Source organism: Sorex araneus, chromosome 2, assembly GCF_027595985.1.
Source record: "Sorex araneus isolate mSorAra2 chromosome 2, mSorAra2.pri, whole genome shotgun sequence".
Taxonomy (NCBI): domain Eukaryota; kingdom Metazoa; phylum Chordata; class Mammalia; order Eulipotyphla; family Soricidae; genus Sorex; species Sorex araneus.
In genome coordinates this window covers 300,332,171-300,344,624 of record NC_073303.1, presented here as the reverse complement: position 1 = coordinate 300,344,624, position 12,454 = coordinate 300,332,171, and the positions used below count along the sequence as shown (strand labels likewise).

The 12,454-nt window shown below is 38.2% G+C and overlaps 1 pseudogene; it reads right to left on the bottom strand.

Annotated features, from left to right (window-relative positions):
* Positions 1-4,190: 4,190 nt before the first annotated feature.
* On the bottom strand, positions 4,191-6,613 carry LOC129401870 (uncharacterized; annotated as a pseudogene).
* Between the last annotated feature and the right edge of the window lie 5,841 nt (positions 6,614-12,454).

Sequence of the window (12,454 nt, the reverse complement as noted above, 5' to 3'; positions counted from 1 at the left end):
TTTCCTAAATGTTAATGGCCTGAACTCACCCACCATAAGGCACAGGGTAGATTGATAAATCAGGAAACAAAAGCTGGCCTTCTGCTGTCACTATTAAACCCCCCAGACAGCCACATTATGGAACAAAAGTTGGTGACAGTGAATTCCTTGGCTTTCATCCGCATTCTATAGTATTCAAAACTGTAAAATACTGGAACAGTGGAACAGAATTGAAAGTCTAGAAGTAAATCTTCACACGTGCTGACAATTAATTGATAACAAATAATTTAAGAGCATTAAATTGGTTAAGGAATACCTCAAATAGTATGGGAAAATTGGTTAGATACATGAAAAAAAATCTTATCCCTATCTTATGCCTGAGATTAGAGCCAGGAGTAACTCCTGAGTACCGCTGGCTGTGGCCCAGAACAAAAATAAACAAAGTCAGAGAAGCAACAAAGTCCAATGAAAATAAATGCTTATACTCAGAGCTGGAGTGAGGAAAGAAAGGAACAGGAGTAGACTGGAAAGGTTGACTGAACTTGAATAAAATGCTATTGAAACTAGATGATGGCTTTGAATTAGTGACATTATACTTTTAAGGCATATTAAGATTTACACTCTTGTAAATCAATGTTACCTCAATAAAAAGCTTAAACTAAAAATAACAGATTTGAACTATAAAGCTGTTGCAGCTTTATATTTGAACTATAAAGCTGTAGGTTATACATAATTTGTATAACATACTAAATATATATGTGAAATGACTTAGAATACTGTGACAAATATAAAGAAAGTATGTACTAAGCATGGGACTAAAGCAACCAGCTATTTTTAACCTCTGTAAGAATCCTAGAAGAGAAAAATTGCTAATTATATTATTTAGCAGATGAAACAAAGAGTGCAAAAGTAGTTAGCTGACAGCAGGGCCGAGACTGAAAATCATATTGCTTTCTTGCAAAGACAATACTTCATGGAATAGATTTGCTTCACCACAAATTTTAAGAAACATGATAGCAATGCTGTAAGCATAATTTGGACATAATCTCAAGACCCTGGTTGGTGGTATTTAAAGATCTTTAGTAGCCTAAAGCTATAACCAAGGGAGCAGGCTTCTCAAAAGCCTTTGTGCTGTATCACATAGCATAGAAATTTAAAAAACATTTGGAAAATAACTTTCTCCTTCACACAGTCAAACACAACTATACATTGAAATAACTGACAATGTTTCTGTATCTTCCAATATTGTGCCTGATGCTCAGTGGAATGATTCAACGATATAAATATTCTGGTTTCAAGGAAACAAAATCCTTTTTACTTTCAACTTAAAATAAAATAAGAAAAATATAAGGGTCAGTGAGATACTGAAACCTACCTTGCATGCAGGAGGCCCTGGTTTGACCTCTGGCAGCACTGGTCCCACTAGAATGGCAGCAAAACATTTTCAAACCAGTTAATATAATGGCATATACCAATTTCAAATATGTGTATGTGTCTTATGTGTAAAGTGTGTGTGTTTGCACGTGTGAAAGTGACAGCATTCAGGGACACAGTGTTAATCTACTTCTTTCTTTTTCAGGCTAATGTTGACTCATTTTCTCCAATAGATTAATCTTTTATTACCCCATGATTCAATTTGTGAAACAGTTCAGTCATTTACTAAAGGTCGAATCATCAATATTGCTCTGTGATTAAAAGCATAAGCAGAACATCTTTGTATCATAATGAGAAATATAGAGGGAAGAATCTTCTCTGTTTTTTTGGCAGTATTTCTACTATACTAACACAGATATTTTTAGGTTTTATTCTTTCAGTGCCAGAGATTAAAACCACTGTCTCCTGCATTTAAGATAAGTGCTCTACCACTGAGCTACATTACTGGCCCCTTGTCAAATGACTTGATAAATATAATAACTTACAATTTATGTTAAAATAAATCTATTAACAACACCTAAAAATTTTATATGATCAAGTAATAATCACCTTCTTTACATAATTGTTTTCATCTTGTTTTTCTGTAAAAACATCAAACTTGTATATGGACATAAAGTTTATTCTCATTATTTTCTTTGCTTGAACTACTTTTTCCCAAGAAGTCTATGATGATAGCACACTATTTTGAGAACTATTAAAACTTCAGTGTCTGAGCTGCTTAACCAGACATTCTGATTTAAAGTAGGACTTGTATACTTTTAAAAAAATGTCCCCTTGGAAATGCAGATTTATCATCAAGGTTGATAAGCAATATGCCCTAGATTTCTGTTTCCTTGTAAAGATAATACATCATAAAACAGATTTGCGTGGAATAGATATGCATTCTCAATCTTACAATAATTGATTTAGTTCACTTCTCTGATAACTACCTATATAGAGCTGTCTAATATTCAAGTGAAGTAGTGCCATCCATATATGATCACAACTAGAAAACATATCACTATTGCCTCTCTAGAAGTCCAGAAGTTTGGAGACATCATCTACCTAGTCATTCCCACTGACTTCCCTGAAGTCAGGATCAATAACTTCAGGAACCCAAATGCCACCCAGCTGCTTGGAACTGCTATCTCTGGTGTGCTAACTCACCGCTCCAGGCCCAACTCCCCCCCAACATCAAAGACCTGTCCTGTGCCTGGACTCTCTGGAGGCCCACAGCCCACCTCACTTTCACACTTGGACCTTCACCTGTGCCGTACTCTGTGGAAGCAGTAGCCAATCCAGAAATAATGAAGAAACAGAGAAATCCATCTGCACTAATGGAAAATGATCTAATCTTTGAATGAGGACTTAAAAGTCACAGCAGTTTTACTGACTTGAAGAAAACACTAGAAAATAATTCCAAAAAGGAAAAATAAAATAAGATACTATTGCAAACAGAAATTTTACTAACATAGGAAAATGAAAGAACACAATAGAAGGACTAAGTAGCAGAGAAGCATATCAGCAAATTAAAACATAAAGTTCATGAACTATTTAAAAAGAAACAAAATGAAGAAAAATAATTAAAAATTAAGAAAACAACAGATATCTATGGAAGAGCCAAAAGAGAGTAACATATGGATATGGGGACCAAGAAGTATTGGAAAAAGAGATTGTGAAATAAATTTTGGCAAGAATAACTTTCAGAATATGAAAGAAACTATACTTGATCTTAGCCAAATGGCCGAGAAGTGAGAAATGGAGCTGGAGAGATAGCACAGCTAGTAGGGTGTTTGCCTTGCATGCGGCCGACCTAGGTTTGATTCCTCTGCCCCTCTCGGAGAGCCAGGCAAGCTACCAAGAGTATCTCACCCTCACGGCAGAGCCTGGCAAGCTACCCGTGGCATATTCGATATGCCAAAAACTGTAACTACAAGTCTCACAATGGAGACATTACTGATGCCCACTCGAGCAAATCGATAAGCAATGGCAAGACAGTGATGGCAGTGATGAAAGAAACAGTAATTCTCCTGAAAAGTTTAATATTACATGGAAAACAATAAAACAAAAACTGATAGAAATTTCACTAATAAAAGAAATATTAGACCAATATCCTTGATGAGCAGTGATACAAAGATTCTTTAAAAAATCCTAATGAGTCAAATACAACAATGCATCATATATTATTATTAATTGGGAGACACTCCAGAAATATAAGTATTGCTCAATATTAAAAAATCATTTAATGTGATACTCCACATCAACCAAAATAAAGACAAAAAAATCATGTGGTCATCTTTATAGATGTAGAGATAGTATTAAACAACTTCCAACACCCATCAGTAGTGAAGACCCTTAGCAAAATGTGAATTGATTAAAATTATATCACTATTTTAAATTATATAAACTATGAGCTTACAGCTGTCATCATCCTTAAATGAAGAAAAAAGGAAAGTATTTTCTTTAAGTCACCACTCAACAAAATAAATCTCATTGTGTCACCTACTATATTGCAAGAAATTAGAATTCCTTCACACAATAATTAGGCAAGAGGAAGAAATTGAATTAATTCATATTGGTAAAGAACAAGCCAAACTAGAAATCAATTTAATGAAAATGGTGAAAGGGAAATTTATTCAAAATTATAAATCTTCTATGAAACGAATGAAAGAAGGTATAAGAAAATGGAGGCACATCCCACGTTCATGGATTGGAATAATTAATATTGTTTTAAAAAGATCATATTACCCAAATTGATTTAGAGATGAAACACAATTCCTATCAAAATGTTCATGTTTTCAAGGACATAGAACAAATCCTTCTACAATGAATGGAACAATAAAACTCCAAGAAGAGCTAAAGCAATCCTAAGAAAGAAAGAAGATGGGAATCATTAATTTTCAGACTTTAAATTTTTTTTTTTGGGTCACACCTGGCAATGCACATGGGTTACTCCTGGCTCTGCACTCAGAAATTACCCCTGGCCGTGCTCAGGGGACCATATGAGATGCTGGGAATCGAACCCGGGTCGTCCTCGTACAAGGCAAACGCCCTACCCGCTGTGCTATCGCTCCCGCTCCCAGACTTTAATTTTTACTTCAAAGCTATAGTAATTAAGTCTGCATGCAGACTGCCAGATCAGATGAATGGAATTCAAGTGAGAACCCAGACATTAGCCCTCAGAAATATGGGAAGTTTATGATGAAGCTGCTAGGTTCCTGAAGTGGGAATATGTTAGTCTCTTCAACAAATGGTGGGAAAACTGGGTAGCATATGCAAAAAAAATATTAATAACTAGGCCGCAAGTCATAAACTAAAGTTAATTCAGAATGGACAGATATTCTTATATCACACCTGTTTCTAAAACAAATACATTGAGAAGGCATAGGGAGAACTTTGCAAGATCTTGACCTCAGAAGATTTTTCAATATTGACTCCCACTGATAAAGAAAGTCAAAGAAAAATTAAACAAATGGTACTACAGTAACTAAAATTTTGCATTGTGAAAATACGTGACTTAAAAAGAAACCTCATGAGTTGGTAAAATATATTGATACATCATTCATCAGACAAAGGACTAATATCAAAAATATATTTAACACACAAAGTTCAACAGAAAAAAATGGAGAAAGATGAACAGAAAACTCTTCAAAAATTAGAGATGGCAAACACGTATGTCAATCATTCTTGATTACCAAATAAATGGAAATCAAACCAATAGTAATATTTAATGCCACACCAACAATAATGTTCTTTATCAAAAAGTCCAGAAACAGTCAGTGCTGGCAAATATTGGACAAGAAAGAATCCTGACTCACTACTGACTGGATTGTTGCTCAGTTCAATCTCATACACAAAAATGGAAAATTCCCGACATCAATGATCACTTCCCTGTAGAATGGTGAGATCCTGGTGGTGAATCCACAATACAGCTTGCGGAGGATTTTGATATACTGAGTTTGAACACCATGTTTGGCCAGGGCTTCTATGACCACCTCAGTCTCAACAGAATCAAAGGCCTTCTTTAAGTCAATGAGCGTTAGACAGAGCAGCATCTTGAACTCTCGCAAAACATCAATCAGTTTGGTTACTGTGTGGATATGGTCTATCATGCTGAATCCTCTTCAGAACTTGTCTTGCTCGCATGGTTGTCCTTCGTCTAGTGTTCTGCCTATTCTATTCAGGATGACACGAGTGAACAACTTGTAGACGACAGACAACAGGCAGATTGGGCAATAGTTACCAATGTCATGGATGTCTCCCTTCATGTACAACAGAACGGTCCTACTGGTTTTCCACTGGGACAGAACCTTGCATTCAGACAGGTAGTGTGTGAAGAGTCGGGCCAGTGTATTGATGAGTTCTTCAAGTGTTCGGGTCTTACCTTGTCCAGACCAGGTGCTGTTCACGTCTTTACCAGCGAAATGGTGTGTCAGATTTCAGAAGGGAGAACGTTGGGAACAACATATCCATCCTGCGGGATTTGGTATGTGGGCAGGTGCACACGGCTGTCAAAGAGATCCGAGTAGAAGTTGTGAGTAATCCTCTCCATTGCCTTTCTGGAGGATGTGATAGATCCATCAGGATGTCAAAGGGCAGTCATCTTTGTCTTGTAGTTGGCAAAGGACAGGCAAATGTTGCGAATACTTTTCCCGGCTTCTGCTGTATAAGCCAACACTGCTGCTCTTCTCTCTTTGAGGTCTTCCTTTATCACATCTCTGCACAGCTTTGTGAGCTCGGACATTAGCTTGTGGTTGCCTGAGGCTCGCGCCAAACCACGTTGACGAATGAGCTCGAGAGTTTCCGAAGACAGGCGTCTGTTTGTGGCTTTCTTACTCTCAGCATTCTTCGCACAGACATGGAGGTGCTGAGCCAGTCGATCATATTCCTCGTCGATGTTGTCAAGGACGGCATCTTCCCATGTTGCTGCAATAGTGCCAAAGAGCTCCCAGTTGGTGGTCATTCTGGGAGTTGCTTTCTTAGACTTAAATTTTGCAGACTTTTCTCCCTGCTCTGTGAAGTAGAATTTCACACGAAGGAGACGGTGGTTCAATCCTATTTGGAATGTTGGGACAACAGCGACATAAGTCAGGCAAAACCTTTGATTGAATATGATGTGGTCAATTTCATTGTGGAACTGTCCACCAGGAGACTCCCATGTCTAGCGTTTAGATTCAGCCTTCTGGAACTGTGAGTTACCATGGATGGTCTTGGTCGACATGATGAATTCAGACAGTCTCTCACCCTGATCGTTCCATTCTAGGCCATGTGTCCCAATGTGGAGTTTTTCAGGCGACTTTCTCAGACCTATCTGGCATTACAATCACCAACAATGATCTTGTAGAAGGTGTGGTCTTCTTTATAGAACTTCTCAAGTTCCATGTAGAACCTCTCAATTTCTTCTTCATCGTAGTTGGAAGTTTTTGTGCAGGCGATGAAGATAGAAACTGCAGGCAGTGAGCCACATCTATTCAAGCATAATCGTCCAATTCGGGTTGTTAGGCCTTCGAATTAATCGATGCTCATCCACTACTCAGACACCGCCACCCTCCAGGTTGCTCTCCGGACCCTTGGGCCGAACTTCACACACGAGTGAAGCCCCGCAACGCCAGGTAAGCAGAACTTTGCGACCTTAGCTCTAGGTTCAACGAGACCTGGAAACAAGATCCTCTGTCTGCCTCCTCCAATCCCCGGCATCTGAGGGAGGGGTCCAACCCAGACGCGTCACCCTACCCAAGATAAATACCTCACTGGCTGACCCCCATTACATCCACTACCTAGCCACCGCCACCCTCCAGGTTGCTCTCTGGACCTGTGGCCGCTTCGTGGCCGCGTGACACACCATAAAACACTTAATACCTATTATTCCCATACCATATTTTATAGGGTTCCAATTTAGTGTGAACCATGGTAACACCTCTAAGGGCGATTGGAGGCCACCCTAAAAGCCTCTGTCCCTCTCGGAGAGCCCGGCAAGCTACTGAGTGTATTGAGCCCACACGGCAGAGCCTAGCAAGCTACCCGTCGCATATTCGATATGCCAACAACAGTAACAACAATTGGCCTCATTCACCTGTCAACAAAAGAGCCCCCAGTACGGCAGCGTTAAGAAAGATGAACAAAGAGAGGCTAAAAAAATCTTGGGGACGAACTAGACTGCCGAAACGAAGAAAGACTAAGATGATTGTCTGTAGTTTCAACGCACAGACACTGGCATCAGAAGCATCCATCGAGGACCTGATGTTGCAAGCGCAGATCAAGTACGACATCATTGGTCTGACCGAAACAAGGAGACATCAATCACATCACGCCATTTTTGACACTGGAGAAAAATTGTTCCTCGGAACATGCAACAACAGAGGCATTGGTGGCATTGGTGTCCTTGTCAACATGCATGTATATAAGATCTGATAATACTTTAACCCTGCCAGCATATAGATAAAAATAAGAAAACAGTGGTACTGCCAATATATGTTTTCTAGTTCGTTTGCACTCTCTGTTCAGATAAAAAAAAAAAAACATCAGGACCTTAAATTTTTTTTCTGAAAGTTTCCCAAAGCACTAAAGAGTCTTTATGTCTTCATGTCAGTTCACCAGTTGATGTGTTTTCATGTTTGTGTTCTTTTTTTATGTGTGCTTTTAGCTCATTGTTGCATCCTTTCTTGGAGTAATGTACTGGCACCCTATTGCTCCTATACACCATGCAATAACAATTTTCTCTCGGCGTAGCCTCTCCTAATGTTCTAGAGCTGATAACCCTCCGCCAAAGATCAGAACCAGCTGTTTCCTGTGCAAGAACAGGAAAATGGACTTCTCTCTAGACCAAGTCTGGATTTCTGAAGACCCACTCACATTTTCTCTGCCCTGAAATAATAGAAAGTTCCACTTCAAACACATTTCCTTGTCCCTACTTCGATATTTATTTTCAATCTATGGGATTTAGAAATAAAGTGAACTTTATTTATTAAATATAGATATTGATTTATAATGCTGCAAACCTTAAATTTATATAATGGTTTAGTATAATATTGCCTCTTAAAAACACAAAATAAATTAAATTTTTAGAAATTAAAATAAAGCATGTGGTTGGCAGGAGATACTTCATTCAATGTTTTCTAATCATCTATGTATTTCTTCCTAGAGCACAAGAAAGCCCATGTCAAAGGGCCTTCTCTGCTGTCAGATAATATAGGTTTTGAGGCGAAGTCTGCTGACATAATATTCCTACTAGACAACTATACCTATTTATTTATAAACACGCACATACACACACACACACACCTGGGTTTATCTTTCACCATCTGTGTAAATCTGGGCAGATCTCTTAACCTGTCACAATATTAGTTTCATCATCTGTAAATATAAAATTTCAGAAGATCTACAGTATTCAAAAATTTAATGCTCAGGGCATCAAGCCTGTGCAAGTGACCATGTTGAACAATGGCACATGGTGATTTGTAACTGTATTGAGGCATGAAACTTACGTTTTTACATCAAGGGGCTGTTGTGCAAAAACAAAGCTGTTAGCTAGGAGATTGGGGGAGGTATTGCTGAAGGGGTTCAGGGGACTGTGAGCCTTGTTAATTGCTCAGTGGGCGACTAGCCACATGGTTCATTGTTTTCTGCTTGACCCTTTGTACACAGTAATTCCCCTGAAGCAATTAAAAAGGAAATGTGTGTGTGTCTGTGCATGTGTTTATATTGAGGGAAAGATGAAGCCAATCATCTACTGATGGATAGAAAAGAAAAATATATTTGAAGATGTTCAAACTAATAAAGTCTTATAGCAAAAAGCAGAAGCCTACTTTTAAAATACTTTTCCATTTATGCCCTAAGGGAATTTTGAAAATTGGTGTCGCCCGCCCCAACATTTTAAACTGACATATTAAATTTTGTAACAAGTATACATATTTTCAAGTGATCTTTTTTCTTGCAAGTAATAAACACTGACAATTTCTTTATGTCATTATTAAATCAATTCCAGTGATGCTTTACATTAGTGACAGCTAACTATCATTCTCCACTATTAAAATATATAAACAAGATTGTTTTAAGAGGAACTTTCAATTTTACTTAAATTTCTATTTTTATTCCACTTAACCCATAGGATTTTATTTTCATAGCATATATAAACTATATAGCTATACTTAGAAGTTTATGATTAATTGAGTCATATTTTTGTAACAAAACTGTATACAAGTGTTTTTTAAAGGTCTGTCTAGATATTTTGTGCCAGAATATGTTTATAATAATTTATAGGATTATCCAATACATGAAATGACATAACTATACAATAAATTTAATTTAACTTTGTCTTTGTGGTTTTTTTGAGCCACATCCAGCTGTGCTTAGGGTCTACTCCTGGCTCTATGCTCAGAGATCACTTCTGGTGATGATCAATAAACTATATGCAACATTGGGGATAGAATCTGGATTGGTTGCATAGAAGGCTCTTGCCTTTACCCTCTATACTATCTCTTTGGCCCTGTAATTTGATAAGTTATTACTCTGAAAAAATATAAATTGTTGAAAATGTAGGACTTTCAATAAGATATACATATTTGTGGATAAATGTTTTTAGACTAAAGACAAAATTCTGCATTAATTCTATTTCTATTTTTTGTTTTTACAGATGGAGGAGTTAAAATAAATATCATCCACATAAAAATAAACAATGACATTGAAGGAGTTTTATTAAATTGGCAAGCAACTCAATAACACTTTTCAAATTATTACATCTCAGTGAATGATTTATCATTAAAAATATTTTGATGATATATCAGCCAACAACCCAATCAGGAACTTCTTCAGTCCCATTGAAAGAAAAAAAATTTGAAAGTGCAGAATTTGGAAAAGATTGTTTTCCCATTACTGTAATTCATACAGGGCTGGAGCGAGGCACAGCGGGTAGGGCATTTGCCTTGCACCTGGCCAACCTGGGTTCGATTTCTCCACCCCTCTCAGAGAGCCAGACAAGCTACCAAGAGTATCTTCTCCACATGGCAGAGCCTGGCAAGCTACCCCTCAAGTATTTGATATGCCAAAAACAGTAACAACAAGTCTCACGATGGAGAGGTTACTGGTACCCGCAGGAACAAATCAATGAGCACCGGGATGGCAGTGACAGTAATTCATACAATTTCCTAATATCTACAGAGTTGACCCAGCAATACCACTGCTGGGAATATATCCCAGAGAGGCAAAAAAGTATAGTCGAAACGACATCTGCACTTATATGTTCATCGCAGCACTGTTTACAATAGCCAGAATCTGGAAAAAACCCGAATGCCCTAGAACTAATGACTGGTTGAGGAAACTTTGGTACATCTATACAATGGAATACTATGAGCTGTTAGAAAAAAGGAGATAATGAATTTTGCATATAAGTGGATCAGCATGGAAAGTTTCATGCTGAGTGAAATGAGTCAGAAAGAGAGAGACAGACATAGAAAGATTGCACTCATCTGTGGTATATAGAATAACAGAGTGGGAGACTAACACCCAAGAATTGTAGAAATAAGTACCAGGAGGTTGACTCCATGGTTTGGAGGCTGGCCTCACATTCTGGGGAAAGGGCAACTCAGAGAAGGGATCACCAACTATAATGTAGTCAAAAGCCATGTGGGGGAAGGGTGTTGCGGGCTGAATGAGGGCTAGAGACTGAGCACAGTGGCCACTCACCACCTTTATTGCAAACCACAACAGCTAATTAGAGAGAGAGAACAGAAGGGAATGTCCTGCCACAGTGGCAGGGTGGGGTGGGAAGGAGATGGGATTGGGGAGGGTGGGAGGGATGCTGTGTTTACTGGTGGTAGAGAATGGGTACTGGTGAAGGGATGGGTTCCCGAACTTTGTATGAGGGAAGCATGAGCACAAAAGTGTATAAATCTGTAATTGTACCCTCATGGTGATTCACTAATTTAAAATAAATAAATTTATAAAAAAAATGTTCTGCTATTAAAGACTCAGAGACTTTTCTATCATATAAAACTATATCCTGTTTGATTAGGAATATGTGAGAATCATGCTTCTATTTTATAAAAGTAAAAAGGAGTAATTATAAAAAGAAGCTAGAAATATTTGTTTGAAATATAAATTCTGCAGAAAATTAATTTTAGATTGTAATATAAATGAAAACTTTGGTCTGGTAATTATTTTTCTAGAACTATTCAAGTGCCTAGAACTATTAAACTACTCAAGTACTATTTACTTCCTGAGAAATTTCTACATGCCATTTAGATGACTACTAGCATAAACTAAGTATTATAATATTTTTATATTTTAAATATAACATTTTAATAATTTTATGTGTCATGCTCACACTGTATCACTCTCATCCCGTTGCTCTTCTATTTGCTCCAGAGGGCAGCAGCAACATCTCCATTGTGAGATTTGTTGTTACTTTTTTGGCATATCGAATAGGCCATGGGTGGCTTGCCAGGCTCTACCGTGGGGGCAGGATACTCTCAGTAGCTTCTTGGGCTCTCCGAGAAGGATGCAGGAATCGAACCCAGGTCAGCCACCTGCAAGGCAAATGCCCTACCCGCTGATCTATCACTTCAGCCCCAACACTCACACTATTCTTTTAAAAGAAGCTTTAACTTTTTTCACGTCTTTTAAAATTTTATGACAGAAGTGCTCTGCTCGCCTTTAGAAGGTAGGGGCTTCCTATTGGTGCTCAGGAAGCCCAGGGACCCTCCCCTGAGTGACTCTTGGCCAATACGCTGATTGGGCCCCAGAATGCAATGCTGCTCCTGCTCAGTAGTTTCAAGCATTAGTCAAGTTATCCAGGCAGTTCTGGGGGCACCTGGGGGCCTATGTGGTACAGGAGATCAAGCCAGGTCAATACATGTGCCTTAACCCTGGTATAATCTCCCCAGCTCCTATGATATGTGAGAGTTTCCCTCCTAATACCTCTCCCAAGCAGTGCTCAGAATCTTGGGTAACTCCTGGTGATACTCAACACCGGAGTACACATCTGTAAGTTTTGTAGCTTCACTAAATGATAAATTGCTGGGTATTCAGGAGCCTTCTGTTTGTTTTTGGGCACGTAGGCGGTGAT